Source organism: Cervus canadensis, chromosome 4, assembly GCF_019320065.1.
Source record: "Cervus canadensis isolate Bull #8, Minnesota chromosome 4, ASM1932006v1, whole genome shotgun sequence".
NCBI classification, from domain to species: domain Eukaryota; kingdom Metazoa; phylum Chordata; class Mammalia; order Artiodactyla; family Cervidae; genus Cervus; species Cervus canadensis.
The window spans coordinates 78,834,283-78,847,384 of NC_057389.1; the positions used below are offsets into that span (position 1 = coordinate 78,834,283).

Consider the following 13,102-nt stretch of genomic DNA (forward strand, 5'->3'; position numbering starts at 1 on the left):
AATAATATGTTGAAGAAAATTCAATTTAATTCAGCTCATTTCAGTTTACTTGACTTTGATTCATAAGAGCCCCTACTAAGTGCAAAGCCCTTTTCTGGATTTTAATTGTGGAAGGAAAAGATGAATCAGCTAAGTTTCAGTCTTCTGCAAACTTCTCAAAGGGACAGATAATGAATATTTTTGGCTTTGTGTGCTATATGATCTTTAACCTAATACTCAGTTCTGTCATTTGTAGCTAGAATGCATCATGTAAATCAATATGACTATGTTTCAATAAAACTTTATTTTCTAAACAGTCTGTGAGCTGGATGCTAACTGTTGTTCCAGATGCTTACAATCGGGCAGGGGATTTACTTAATTCCATCCTTTGATGAATAACACCCCGAGAGGAATTCATAGGACATAGGCTTTGGCTGGAAAGATCATTGGAATCACCTGGAAATTTTTTTAAAAATATAAATGCCTGATCCCCCTGCTCAGGTCCAGGAATTCAGATAGAATTGGTCTGGTGGTATTCAAATTCAAATAGAATTGATCTCTGGGCACTGAGATTTTCCAAAGATCATCAAGTTTGAGAAGCACTGGTATAGGTAGGACAACACCTGGAAAACTTCTAATTGCAGAGCTCCAGCAGCAGGCTCTGGCAGGGCTGGGAGAGTGGAGGTTTGCAAAGGTGCCTCAGTTCTTTGGGAAAAGGACATTGATGTGAAGTTTTTCCTAGCACACTGAAGAACTCGAAAGAAATTTAGGAATATTCATTATACTGATAGAAAGATCAGTAACTGGCAGTAAGCTGTTTTATAAAACCAGAACAGCCTGTATCAATCTGGACCTGGAAATCACTGTAACCCAAACCTTGCTATAGGCCCAGATATATAATATCTGTATTCAGATTCTACCTATGTTCATTTCCAAGGACTGCTATAACAAAGTACCACAAACTATGGCTTAAAACAACAGAAGTTCATTCTCTCAATTTCTATTTATTTATTTTCTTTTTGGCAGTGGTGGGTTTCCCCTGCTGTGCACGGGCGGGCTTTCTCTAGTTGCGGTGAGTTGGGGGCTGCTGTCTAGTTGTGGTGTGCAGGCTTCTCTTTGTGGTGGGGCTTCTCTTGTTGTGGAGCACAGACTCTAGGGTGTGCGGGTTTCAGTAGTTGTGGCACGTGAGCTCTAGAGCGCAAGCTCAGTAGTTGAGGTGCATGGGGTTAGTTGCTACTAGGCATGTGGGATCTTCCCGGACAAAGGATTGAACCCATGTCTCCTGCATTGGCAGGCAGATTCTTTATCACCGAGCCACCAGGGAAGCCCCTATTCTCTCAGTTTTGGAGACTTCAAGTCTGAAGTCAAAGTGTCGATAGAGCTATGCTTTCTCTGAAAGCTCTAGAAGAGAAGGTTTTACCTCCCTTTCTCCTAATTTCTCGTGGTATCCACAATTCTGGGTGTTTTTTTGGCTTATAGATATACCACTCTAGTTTCCTGTCATTACCTAGTTCTTCTCTCTGTGCATCTGTCCCTGTGTCTCTTCTCTTCTTAGGAGGACACCAGTCGTATTGTAGGGGCTCACTTTGTAACGGAGCAAGACTGTATAGACCCTTCCCAGGACAGACTCCCCCACCCCCACCTATGTCCTCTGCCTACCCCCTGTCTGCAGAAAAACTTTAACCACCAAGGTCTTCCCCCAAGTTCCAAAGAAAAAATTTAATCAGAGAGGTGAGAAAATACAAAAAGAAAGGAAACGAGTCAAGCAAGACAAAATAATAATTTAGCTATTAAACAAAGTTAATGTACCTCAGTGTTCATTGCAGTGTATTTACAATAACCAAGACATGGAAGTAACCTAAAAGTCCATTGACAGAGGAATGGATAAAGAAGATGTGGAATACCGCTCAGTCATTGAAAAGAATGATATAATGCCATTTGCAGTAACATGGATGGACCTAGAGATTATCAAATGAAGTGAAGCAAGTCAGAGAGAGGAAGAGAAATATCATGTGTCATCACTTATATGTGGAATCAGACAAAAGATACATGTGAACACATTTACAAAACAGATTCACAGACTTAGAGAATGAACTTATGGTTATCAGGCGAAAGTCGAGGGGGTGGGATAGATTGGGGTTTGAGACTGACATATACATACTTCTATATTTAAAATAGATAACCAACAAGAACCTACTGTATAGCACAGGAAACTCTGCTCAATATTATATAATAAATGAAATGGGAGAAGAACTTGAAAAAGAATAGATACACATACATGTATAACTGAATCACTTTGTTGTACACTTGAAATTAACACAACATTATTAATCCACTATATTCCAATATATAAAAATCCAAAAAAGGCATGCAACAGTAAAACTATATATAAACAACAGCAACTCCCCCATCCCAAGCCCCCAAAGTCAAAAACCTTTAGTTTCTCCTCAAGGCCTTTAGATATTATTATGAGCCCTTTGAGCTGTTTTACAGACCCTGAAAGCCCCACCAGGTGGATGAAGTTACTGTATGCTGCCCACAAACACAATACCCCAGGCAAGTGATGCCAGAAGGCTGATGATGTTGACTCCCAATTACCTCACTAAAAACCAAACAGAAGAATGTCCACAAACTGATCATGCATGCCAATCCCCCTCTCTCACCCTATCTTTAAAAACCTTTCCCTGAAAGCCATCTGGGAGTTGAGGTCTTTTGAGAACTAGCTACTTGGACTCCTTGCTTGGTGTCCTGCAATAAACACTGCTTTCCTTTACCACAAGCCAGTGCCAGTAGACTGGCTTTATTGCACGCTGGGGAGTGGACCTAAATTTTGTTTGGTAACAACTCTGCTCCACTATGACCTCATTTTATCTTACGTCTTAATTACACCTGCAAATATCCAATTCCTAAATAAGGTCATATTCACTGGTATCAAGTGTTGGCGGGGGGCACTCTCACTAAACATTTATATTATCCTTGTGTTCGAAGGGCAGAGGTATAGTGAAATATTGGAAGAAATTTAGGACTTGAATCTTAGGGCAGAGTTTGTAGCTTCATTGATAAAATGAGGCTAAGAATCAGGAAAATGATAATTTGGAAATGTGCAGAGCTTTTTCTAATGGAAAAGCTCTATAAAATTCAAAATATGAAATGTAAATGGAAACTAAGCAAAAAAATTAAAAGTGTAACGTGTGTGTGTGTGTATGTGTGTGTGCAGTCTGGAAAGAAGCAAGCTCCAGACACATTTGTGGCCTCTGTAGTAGCGGTGAATCCTCACTCTATAGGTCAAGGTTCTCGCTGCCATTACTTTCTGTTAAATCACAAACCACCAGAGTCTTGGGTGTCCCCTAATCACTCTGGGAGAGAAGTTGTGGTTCGGAAAGGCGTTGTCCCTTTAATTTGTAGAGAGGCATGAAGACAGCCTATTCTTATCTTGCCAGTTTTCTTACAAAGAGGGGTGGCTCCTCTGGATAAATCTCCTGCCTCCTTATTTTCTCAATGTAAATGATACATCAGACACATCACCTCAAGCCTTGAACATGCTCAGTACCAAGCAAGAAAGGGCATGGCACAGTCAAAAATGGGAAGAACTGGTGCCCAAATTGGATAAGACATTGTGTCTCAGTGTCCTCATCTGTAATCTGGGGTAAGAGTACCGATACCTCAGGCTCACTGTGAGTGGTCATTAATACAAGATGTACAGTTCTTAGCACAAAGTCAGTGGTCAATCATGTTGATACAGCATCGGGACAAAAGTTGGCATTTTAATTTCCAGCAGTTCAAAACCAGCATCAGGACAATTTGTGTTAGGGTAATGAAAGGAGCAGAAGACACACTGTAGGATTCCAAAATAGCTCCTTAAAGAGATCAGAATGGACAGAAAAATAATGCTGCCAGGACAGAGGAAATGTCTCTCTGGAGTACCGGGCCCATGAATGCAATAGTGAGGGACAGCTACTGTCCCAGTGGGCGGCTGACCTAGATGGCTAGAGTCCAATTCCCTCTCTCTCCATTGGACAAACACTCACTGATAGGACTGCTTATGAAGGGCAGCAGATGCACCCCCAGCCTAAGGTCTACTTTTAGGGAAGTAAGAAGGGAGGGTGGAAGGTACCATTGCAAGTATGCTGAATGACCTGGAGCTTAATTTGCACTTGAAAGAGGTTCCATTTGGTACAAGAAGTACTCCTTAGTGAGGAATACCATGAAGCTGGAATAGTCTAGGAGAATTGAAAATTAACCCAAGTGTCATGGAAAGCATTCAAAGGCAAGGAACAAAGTCTGTGTTTATTTATTTGCCCTCTGTTTGCTCCCTCTCTCAGCTCCTTTAGAAACCTTTGCTCTCTTTGCCCTTTTCTCAGGTTGCTAGTCCATGCCACCTCCTTCTCCCACTTAGAGACCAGATTCAGGCAGTGATGTGAAGGGGTTATAGGGTTTTCTACACGGGAAAATGAGACCAGATGATATGTTCAAGGAGATGACATCTCATGTGAGAGTGAGAGAGAGAGAGAGAGAGAGAGAGAGTGTTGGGGGTGATGCAGAGAGAGTTTTGAAGTCTGTTATTAGACACAATGAATCAGGAATAAGGACTCTCACCCAGCAACAGAAGATGAGTATCTGGACTATGAATTAGTATCAGACTGGCTTCCCCACTCAGCCTCCTCCCATTCTACCCTTCTTAGTGGGTAAAACCAGGAGTGTATTAATTGTGGGGTAATTAAAATGCTGTGTGTAGAAGGGTCAGATTAAAGGGTGGTAAGTCGAATTAGCAGGTGTCTATTTCAAAATGCAGGTGAGCTGTCAGCCCTGAAGCAATTGGGAACAGAAAGCCAAGCTATTGCCAACCAATGATGCATGTTAATCCTTATTTCCTTTTTCTGTCCTAAAATTTGGAAGCAAACCCAGCCTAATGTACAGCAGGAGGCCATATGGCAAAGGGAACTATTTTGATTTCTTTTGTTATGGAATCCCATAGACAATTGGATTTGGTTGTGCAAATCTGAAAAAATGACAAGTTGTCAGTAAGAAGTAAAGCAAATATACTCATATAGTTGATTCAGATCTTAAGATGATTAGGGGTGATTATTTGCCTTGAGAGCAAATTGTGACCTGGTAAGTATTAGGGGATTATTTCTTCTTAACTGGCTGGGAGAATTTCTTGTTAAAAGTATTACACAACACTTGTAGAAATAAAAAGTCATATTGTGATTCTTCAAATTCTCCTGTACCATGAAAACACAAAATTTCATTACAAGTCAGTTCTGGGAAGGGTGCTTGGCACAGCACTGGAGGAAAGAAAAGCAGCACAAATACATGAACAGCTAAGAGGCCAAGAGTGGTGAGTGGCAGAGCAAGCAGTGTGAGTGAGATTTTTCTTCATCCAGAGAACAGTGAGAATGCTCTCATCTGGAGAACAGGAAAGGCTTTTTAAGAAAATGATATTTGAGTTAGACTTCAATGATGAGAAATGGAGGTTGAGGGGAGACTAGGAATTATAGATGAAGAACAGAGAAATGAAGCATGGACTGTAATTTGTAAATGTTGCACAGTCTTTTGGACAAAATACAGGCAAAGGCAGATTGCTGTGTCAGTCTCTTAATCCCGGTTGTGCATTAAAACCCCTGGGGAGCTTTTAAACACCCAGTGACCAGATCACATTCTAGACCAGCTGAATCAGAAACTCAAGAGGCAGGGCCTAGACATGAGTAATTTTATTTTTTAACACACCCCAGGTAATTCCAATGTGCTGGCAAGGTGAAGAAACTGGGTATAGCTGATAAAGAACTACAAACAAGGCCCCAGATTCTACTCTCAGTACAGCCAGGAGAGAAACTTTTCACTGGAGAAAAGGTGCATGAAAAAAAAAAAGTTGGCTCTTTGACATATTTTGACTAATTCATCTTGAGAAGCCTTATTAAATGATTTCCTTGTTCATCTCAGAAGAGATTATGGGATCAGCAATAGAGAAAACTAGGACTAGAAAAGGAGACTGTGCCCAAATCATGGAAGATCTTAATGCCAGACTATGGAGCATGAGTTTTTCTCTAATTGAAGTATTTAATTGAAGCATGACTAAAAAAAATGAAGTATTTAATTGAAGTATTATAGGAAGGTTATATAGACAGCAACCTAGACAGCATATTAAAAAGCAGAGACATTACTTTGTCAACAAAGATCTGTCTAGTCAAGACTATGGTTTTTCCAGTGGTCATGTATGGATGTGAGAGTTGGACTACAAAGAAAGCTGAGCGCCAAAGAATTGATGCTTTTGAACTGTGGTGTTGGAGAAGACTCTTGAGAGTCCCTTGGACTGCAAGGAGATCCAACCAGTCCATCCTAAAGATCAGTCCTGGGTGTTCATTGGAAGGACTGATGTTGAAGCTGAAGCTCCAATATTTTGACCACCTAACGCGAAGAGCTGACTCATTTGAAAAGACCCTGATGTTGGGAAAGATTGAAGGCAGGAGGAGAAGGGGACGGCAGAGGATGAGATGGTTAGATGGCATCACCAACTCAATAGACATGAGTTTGGATAAACTCCGGGAGTTGGTGATGGACAGGGAGGCCTGGCATGCTGTGGTTGATGGGGTCGCAAAGAGTCGGACACGACTGAGTGACTGAACTGAGCTGAATTTTGTGTAAGTTACAGTGTATAATATTGTATACAGTGTACAATATAGTGATTCATAATTTTTAAAGGTCATACTAAAATTAAAATTATTAGAAAATATTTGTATATTCCCCATTTTGTACAATATATTGTTATAGCTTATTTTATACCTAATAGTTTGTACCTCTTACCTCCTACCCCTATATCATTCCCCCTGCCCACTCCTCACTGGCAACTGCTAGTTTATTCTCCATATCTGTGAGCCAAGAAGCATGGCTTTTATTCAATGGTTAATAGGTAACACTGAAAGATTAAGAATGATTTAACAGTCATAGACACAGTGAAAGATATTTTTATGTTAGGTGTTAGTAGGTTTGAAGCAATAGAGGGAGAGGGCCAATTATGAGATTACAGAAGTATTTGAAGCAGGAGAGGTTGAGGTCACGATTGCACAATAGCTTTGAGAATGGAAAGCAGGTAAATATGAAATATTGGGAAATAGGGCTGACAGAACTCATGTGGTAAAACTTCTTCTCCTTCCCTTCCTCTGACCGAGAGAGAAACCTGAGAGTTAGAAGCGTGTCATATACCTCCTAAAGAAGCCAAAAGTGAGCTGGGGCAAAAGCCACTTTAATCAAGGGATAATGTAACAGGAGTAAGGAGGAAGGCATGGCTTTGGGATGGTGTGAATTTCTCATAGCTGCTGACTGGCTGGGTTTTCTGAGGAATTTCAGTTTGGGGGATGTTTGGCTGTATTTGATTTCAGATTAGTTTGGGGGAAAAAGTAGAGTCATAGCTTGGGGTTACCTACCCACTTCAGTGGGAGTGCCCTTTAACCACTTTTCCTGGAGCAAAAGGAAAGAAATAGTTCCATGGTATAGTATGGTATGAGACTCACTGGAGGGGTTCCAGAAAGCAGGTGTGTTTAGAGCATTAAAGTTTACAAAGAGGTCAAAGTGAGGAGCCCCAGTGACAGAAGGTTGCGGTGTTAATGTGCAAAGACAGGTTAGTACAGCAGGCCTGAGACTGCTATTTTTAGGACCTGCTTGCAAGGTTGGTCTATGCTGGCATTTGGGTTCCTACATTTTAGGAAGGTTCTCCCCATTCCCTCACTGATAGGGGTGGCTGGCTGTGCCTAAAGGGTCTGTGGACTGTGGGTGGCGCTAAACCCTGGCTTTCCTCCTTTGAGTCTGGAACTCTCAAGGCAAAGGATATCCAACTGACCAGCCTCCAATAAAAACAAAACCCTGGACCCAAAGTCTCTAATGAACTTTCCTAGTAGATGACATTTCACACATGTTGTTGGTTTTGCTTTGTGTCCTTCTGCTGTAATGAATCATAGCTCTGACTGCACATCAGATCCCGTGAACCTTCCTAGTGAATCATCAAACCTACAGGCAGTTTTGAGGACCCTTGACATAAAAAGAATGAAGAAAATTTGAGACCAGTTTAATCAGAAAACCCAGGAGATCTTGAACTAGTAAATTTTTAATCGCTGACGTGGGTCTATGCCTTTGAAAATCATCAAGGAGAGAGATTTGAATTGAAATTGTTTATCCAAGCATTCTTATTATGTTGGCAACTAATTTTGTTAAACTTCCTTTGCATGTGTGCTCAGTTGCTTTAGTCATGTCTGACTCTTTTCGACCCCATGGACTGTAGCCTGCCAGGCTCCTCTGTCCACGGGGATTCTCCAGGCAAGAATACTGGAGTAGGTTGCCATGCCCTCCTCCAGAGGATCTTCCCAACCCAGGGATAGAACCCGCATCTCTTGTCTCCTGCATTGACAGGTGGGCTCTTTTACCACTAGCACCACGTGGGAAGCCCCAGTGAAAGGTGAACACAGTGAAAAGAACAAGTCACAAAAATAAAACTTATACCTCAACATAATAAAGGTTGCTTATTACACAGTTGGTGAGAATGTAAACTGGTGCAACCACTATGAAGAACAGTATGGAGTTTCCTTCACAAGCTAAAAATAGAGTTACCATATGATCCTGCAACCCCACTCCAGGCATATATCTGCAAAAACTATAATTCAGAACTATAATTCAAAAAGAAACATGTCCCCCAATGTACATAGCAGCATTATTTACAACTGCCAAGACATGAAAGCAACTTAAATATCCATCAATAAATGAATAGATAAAGAAGATGTGTTTTTTAAATACACATACACACACACACACACAATGGAATACTATTTGGCCATAAAATAGAATGAAATGATGCCATTTGGAGCAGTATAGGTGGACCTAGAGATTATCATAGTAAGTGAAGTAAGTTAGAGGAAGAGAAATATCATGATATCACTTATACGCGGAATCTAAAAAAATGATACAAAGGAACTTATTTACAAAATAGAAATAGTCTCATATACATAGAAAACAAACTTATGGTTACCAAAGGGAAAAGCGGGGTTGAGGGGCTAAATTAAGGATTTGGGATAAACAGGTACACACTACTATACATAAAATAGATGAGCAACAAGGACTACCGTATAGCACAGAAAACTATATTCAATGTTTTGTAATAATCTCTGATGGGGAAGACTCTGAAAAAGAATATACATATGTAACTGGATCGCTTTGCGGTACACCTGCAACATTGTAAACCAATGATACTTCAATTAAAAAAAAAAAATTGAAATAAGCAACTCCAGAGCCATTCTACCTGCATTGTAAAATTGTTTTTAATTTTATTTTTGGTTCCTGCTGCCTCATTATCCTCTCTGATGGTAGTAAGGATCCTGCCCAGGTGACCAGGTGGACTAGCATGATAAGACTGGCCCCTGTTGCACTTTTCCTCTCTGCGCTCCTAGGAAGGTTCAAGTGCCCCAATGCAAATCTCTTTGTGCCTTTTTTGTGTACTGTATCCTGACTTCTAAAAATAGTGCTTGCCCAGGGGTCTCTTGGCTCCCCACCTGCTTGGTTGAGCCTGTTCCCCCATTACTTGTCCCGTAGGCCCCCTCTTGTGCAATGACTCTCTCGGACCAGTATAATGAACTTTGTTTCATGTGTCTCTCTTATGTGTCCTCTTTGTGGCCACACCTAACTGACCACCACATGAAAGAATACAGAATAACACTACTCAGTGACATTCATTTTTCTAGGTCTAATTCCAATATCATAAAAGACATTACAAATACTGAATTAAGTAGAAGGGCTCATAAAGAGGATACACATACTTTATCTATATCAGCTTAGGCTGCCATTGATTGGCTGACTTAAAGAACAGAAATTTATTTTTTCACAGTTTTGAAGGCTGGAAGTCCAAGATCGGAGTGCTGGCAAGTTTAGGTTCTGTTTCTTTTCCTGGCTTACAAACTGCTGTTTTCTCACTGTGTCTTCACATGAGGGAGAAAATGCCATCTTTCTCTTCCTCTTCTTATAAGGGTACCAGTTTTGTTGGATGAGGGATTCATCTTATGACCTCATTTAACTTGAATCACTTCCCTAAAGGTCTGATGTCCAGTAAAGTCATCTGAAAAGTTGAGACTTCAACAAATGAACTTTGTCAGAGTACAATTCAGTCTACAGAATTATCATTCTTTAAATTTTTTTTTTTCTGATGTGGATCATTTCCAAAGTCTTTATTGAATTTGTTACAATATTGTTTCTGGTTTTTATGTTTTGGTTTTTTGGTCTCAGGGCATGTGGGATCCTAGTTCCCTGACCATGAATCAAACACGCACCCCCAGCACTGGAAGGCAAAGTCCTAACCACTGAACTGTCAGGGAAGTCCCAGCATTATCCTTCGTGATGAGTCTTCCCTGGACTTCAGCCACCATCTTTTTTCATAACTAACTTTCTTAAATGCTAAATAATAACTGGATGCAGCATTTCTACACCAGGCATCATGCCTTGAACCTTCTGCAATTCCGTTTTTCCCCACTTACATTCCTGTCCTTGTTTTCCTGGTTTTCACATTCTTTAATTTCTCTGTTGCATCCATGCTACTTTTGCCTGCCTGCTTCTCAAAATCCTCCCTTTCATTGCCTTTCAAACTCCTTATTTATCATGTTTTATTGTTATTCTCCATCCTAGGGTTGTTTTGAGGCAAATCTTAGACTACACATCATTATTTACATAAATATTCCAGAATATATTTCTTAAATATAAAGATTTATAAAATCACAACAACAATAGTTATTATCTCACCTAAAAAGATTAACAGTAATTCCTTAGTATTGTCAAGTATCCAGAAAGTGTTCAAAATTCCCTGATTGTCCCAGGAATATATATATTTTTTCAACCAGGACCCAAATAAAACCAAAACACTGCACGGCTAACGTAGCCTTCCAGTGTCTTTTAATCTTCAGATACCCCTTCCCTCTCTGTTATTTTTTCCTTGGGATTTCTTTGTTGAAAGTTGTTCATTTTCTAGACTTTCTCAGGTTGGAATTTCATTGATTATATTCCATGGTGTCATCTCTGTAAACTGGTGGCAAGATCTAGAGAAGCTTGATCAGATTCAAGTTCCATTTTTATTTGCGAGAATAGTTCAGTTTCAGGTCTCCCCTGGTGACTCAGTGATAATGGGTCAGCCTGCCAATGCAGGGCACACAGGTTCGATCCCTGGCCAGGGAAGATCCCACATGCCGTGGAACAATTGAGCCCGTGTGCCACAGCTACCGGGTCTGAGCTCTAGTGCCTGTGCTCTGCAACGAGAGACACGACTGCAATGAGAGGTCTGAGCACCACCACAAGAGTAGCCCCCACTCGCCACAACTAGAGAAAAGTCTGTGTGGCAACAAAGACCCAGCAAAGCCAAAAATAAATAAATAAAAATAATTAAAAAAAGAGAGTATTTCAGTTTTAGAACGTAATGTTACTTCTTTTCCTTATCAAATATGCTTCAGGCAGTGAGCTGCCATGGTTCCAGTTCTGGGAGGACCTCAATGTGGTGGGTGACATCAGTCACATAAAGAGATTAACATAACCCAGGATGTACAATGATGTACAATTGTACAATGATGCTTTATGAAGGATGCTGGGGGAGCAAGTTGACTGTTTCATTCTCATTAACCTCGACACTCATAAGACCTTTATAGTTCTCCAGGCTTGGGAAAATGTCTCCTCTCTTTCTTCCCTCCATACAGCATGGAATAGCACCTTCAAACACAGTGTTGACAAAATTCTTAGTGAAAATTTACCTACATCTGTGTTTTAGAAACCACACATTCCAGCCCTATGAACTGGTAAACATTCAGCCAGTTCTCTCATCTCGTTTCCCTTCCTTTGTTAGGGAGAAATCTCACAGATACAAACCAGGTGAACTTTATAGTGTGGTTCAATGGGATCAAGTTTAAGAGGAATAATATACCACTGTGGCCACCTGCCAAATATCCCTCTGTGACCATCAAGGCAGGTACTGCCATGGGAGGCCTCTTGCACGTCTGGAGTCAACTTTGTGATGTGTGTGTGTGTTCTATGCAAAGAAAGTTCTAGATTTACAAAAGTTGGAATGATAAATTTTTAATCTCATCAGGAAAAATGACTCATATTTAAGAGGCCCCTTGCTCTATCTGTGAGTAAAATGAAAATTTCACAAATGGTCACTGAAGTTTCTCATTGACTTTTACAACTTCAGCAGTCAAGTCATGGAATGGTATTCTTGAGCTTCCAATAGAAATCACCCTCCAAAGTTAGATCAGGACAAAATCCCCTTACTGGCCAATAGAGCCCAAGTGATTTTCATTTCATGTGTGGAAAGCAATTTATTATGTCAAATCACAGATGTTTATGTCTGGATACAGTGCCAGACAAAAATGTCAAATATTAAAGTGGTAGCCAGTAAAAGCATCTAATTTTATGTCGCATAAAATAAAGCTCCTTCTTTTGACCGAAACTAAAGAATTAAAAATTAGGAGATTGGGATTGACATATATACACTACTATGTATAAAATAGATAACGACTAATAACCTACTGTATAGCGCAGGGGACTCTACTCAATACTCTGTAATAACCTATATGGGAAAAGACTCTAAAAAACAGTGGATATATGGATATGTATAACTGATTCACTTTGTTGTACACCTGAAACTAACAACACTGTAAATCAACTATACTTCAGTAAAAATTAATTAAAAAACAAACAAACTTTTTTCTGTATTAGTATTTCTGTAAGAAATACTAACATTAGTATTTACATAAACTAATATTTACATAAACATTCATGCCTGCAGAATTCACCTGTTCCCAAACTGGACTTCACCTATTCCCAAATTTATAGTGTATACAACTAACTAATTACATACTATGTACCAAGGCTTACATTTATGAATAGAATTGAATCCTAGTGGATTGTATTGAGCAGGGAAATTCTAGGTGGCTGTTTTGGGTCTTGACTGTTGTGGATAGGAGCCTAGCTGTATTTTAAAGCTGATTTAGTTAAAGGATTAGAATTTATTCTACTTTCCAGTGGTGGGAGGGGGTGGGGGGGACAGGATCTCTAATGATACATTCCCTCTTTGTACTGATGTTCTGTGGAAGGAATAGCTAATGATAAA

General features: G+C 40.1%; 1 long non-coding RNA gene across 1 annotated transcript; it reads right to left on the reverse strand.

The window, feature by feature from the left end:
• Positions 1-2,096: 2,096 nt before the first annotated feature.
• LOC122439438 lies at positions 2,097-12,571 on the reverse strand. The gene is made up of 3 exons (XR_006268861.1): positions 12,542-12,571; positions 7,814-7,817; positions 2,097-2,194 (listed from the first exon to the last, which is right to left on the reverse strand). It is a non-coding gene; the product is annotated as an uncharacterized LOC122439438 (long non-coding RNA).
• Positions 12,572-13,102: the final 531 nt, after the last annotated feature.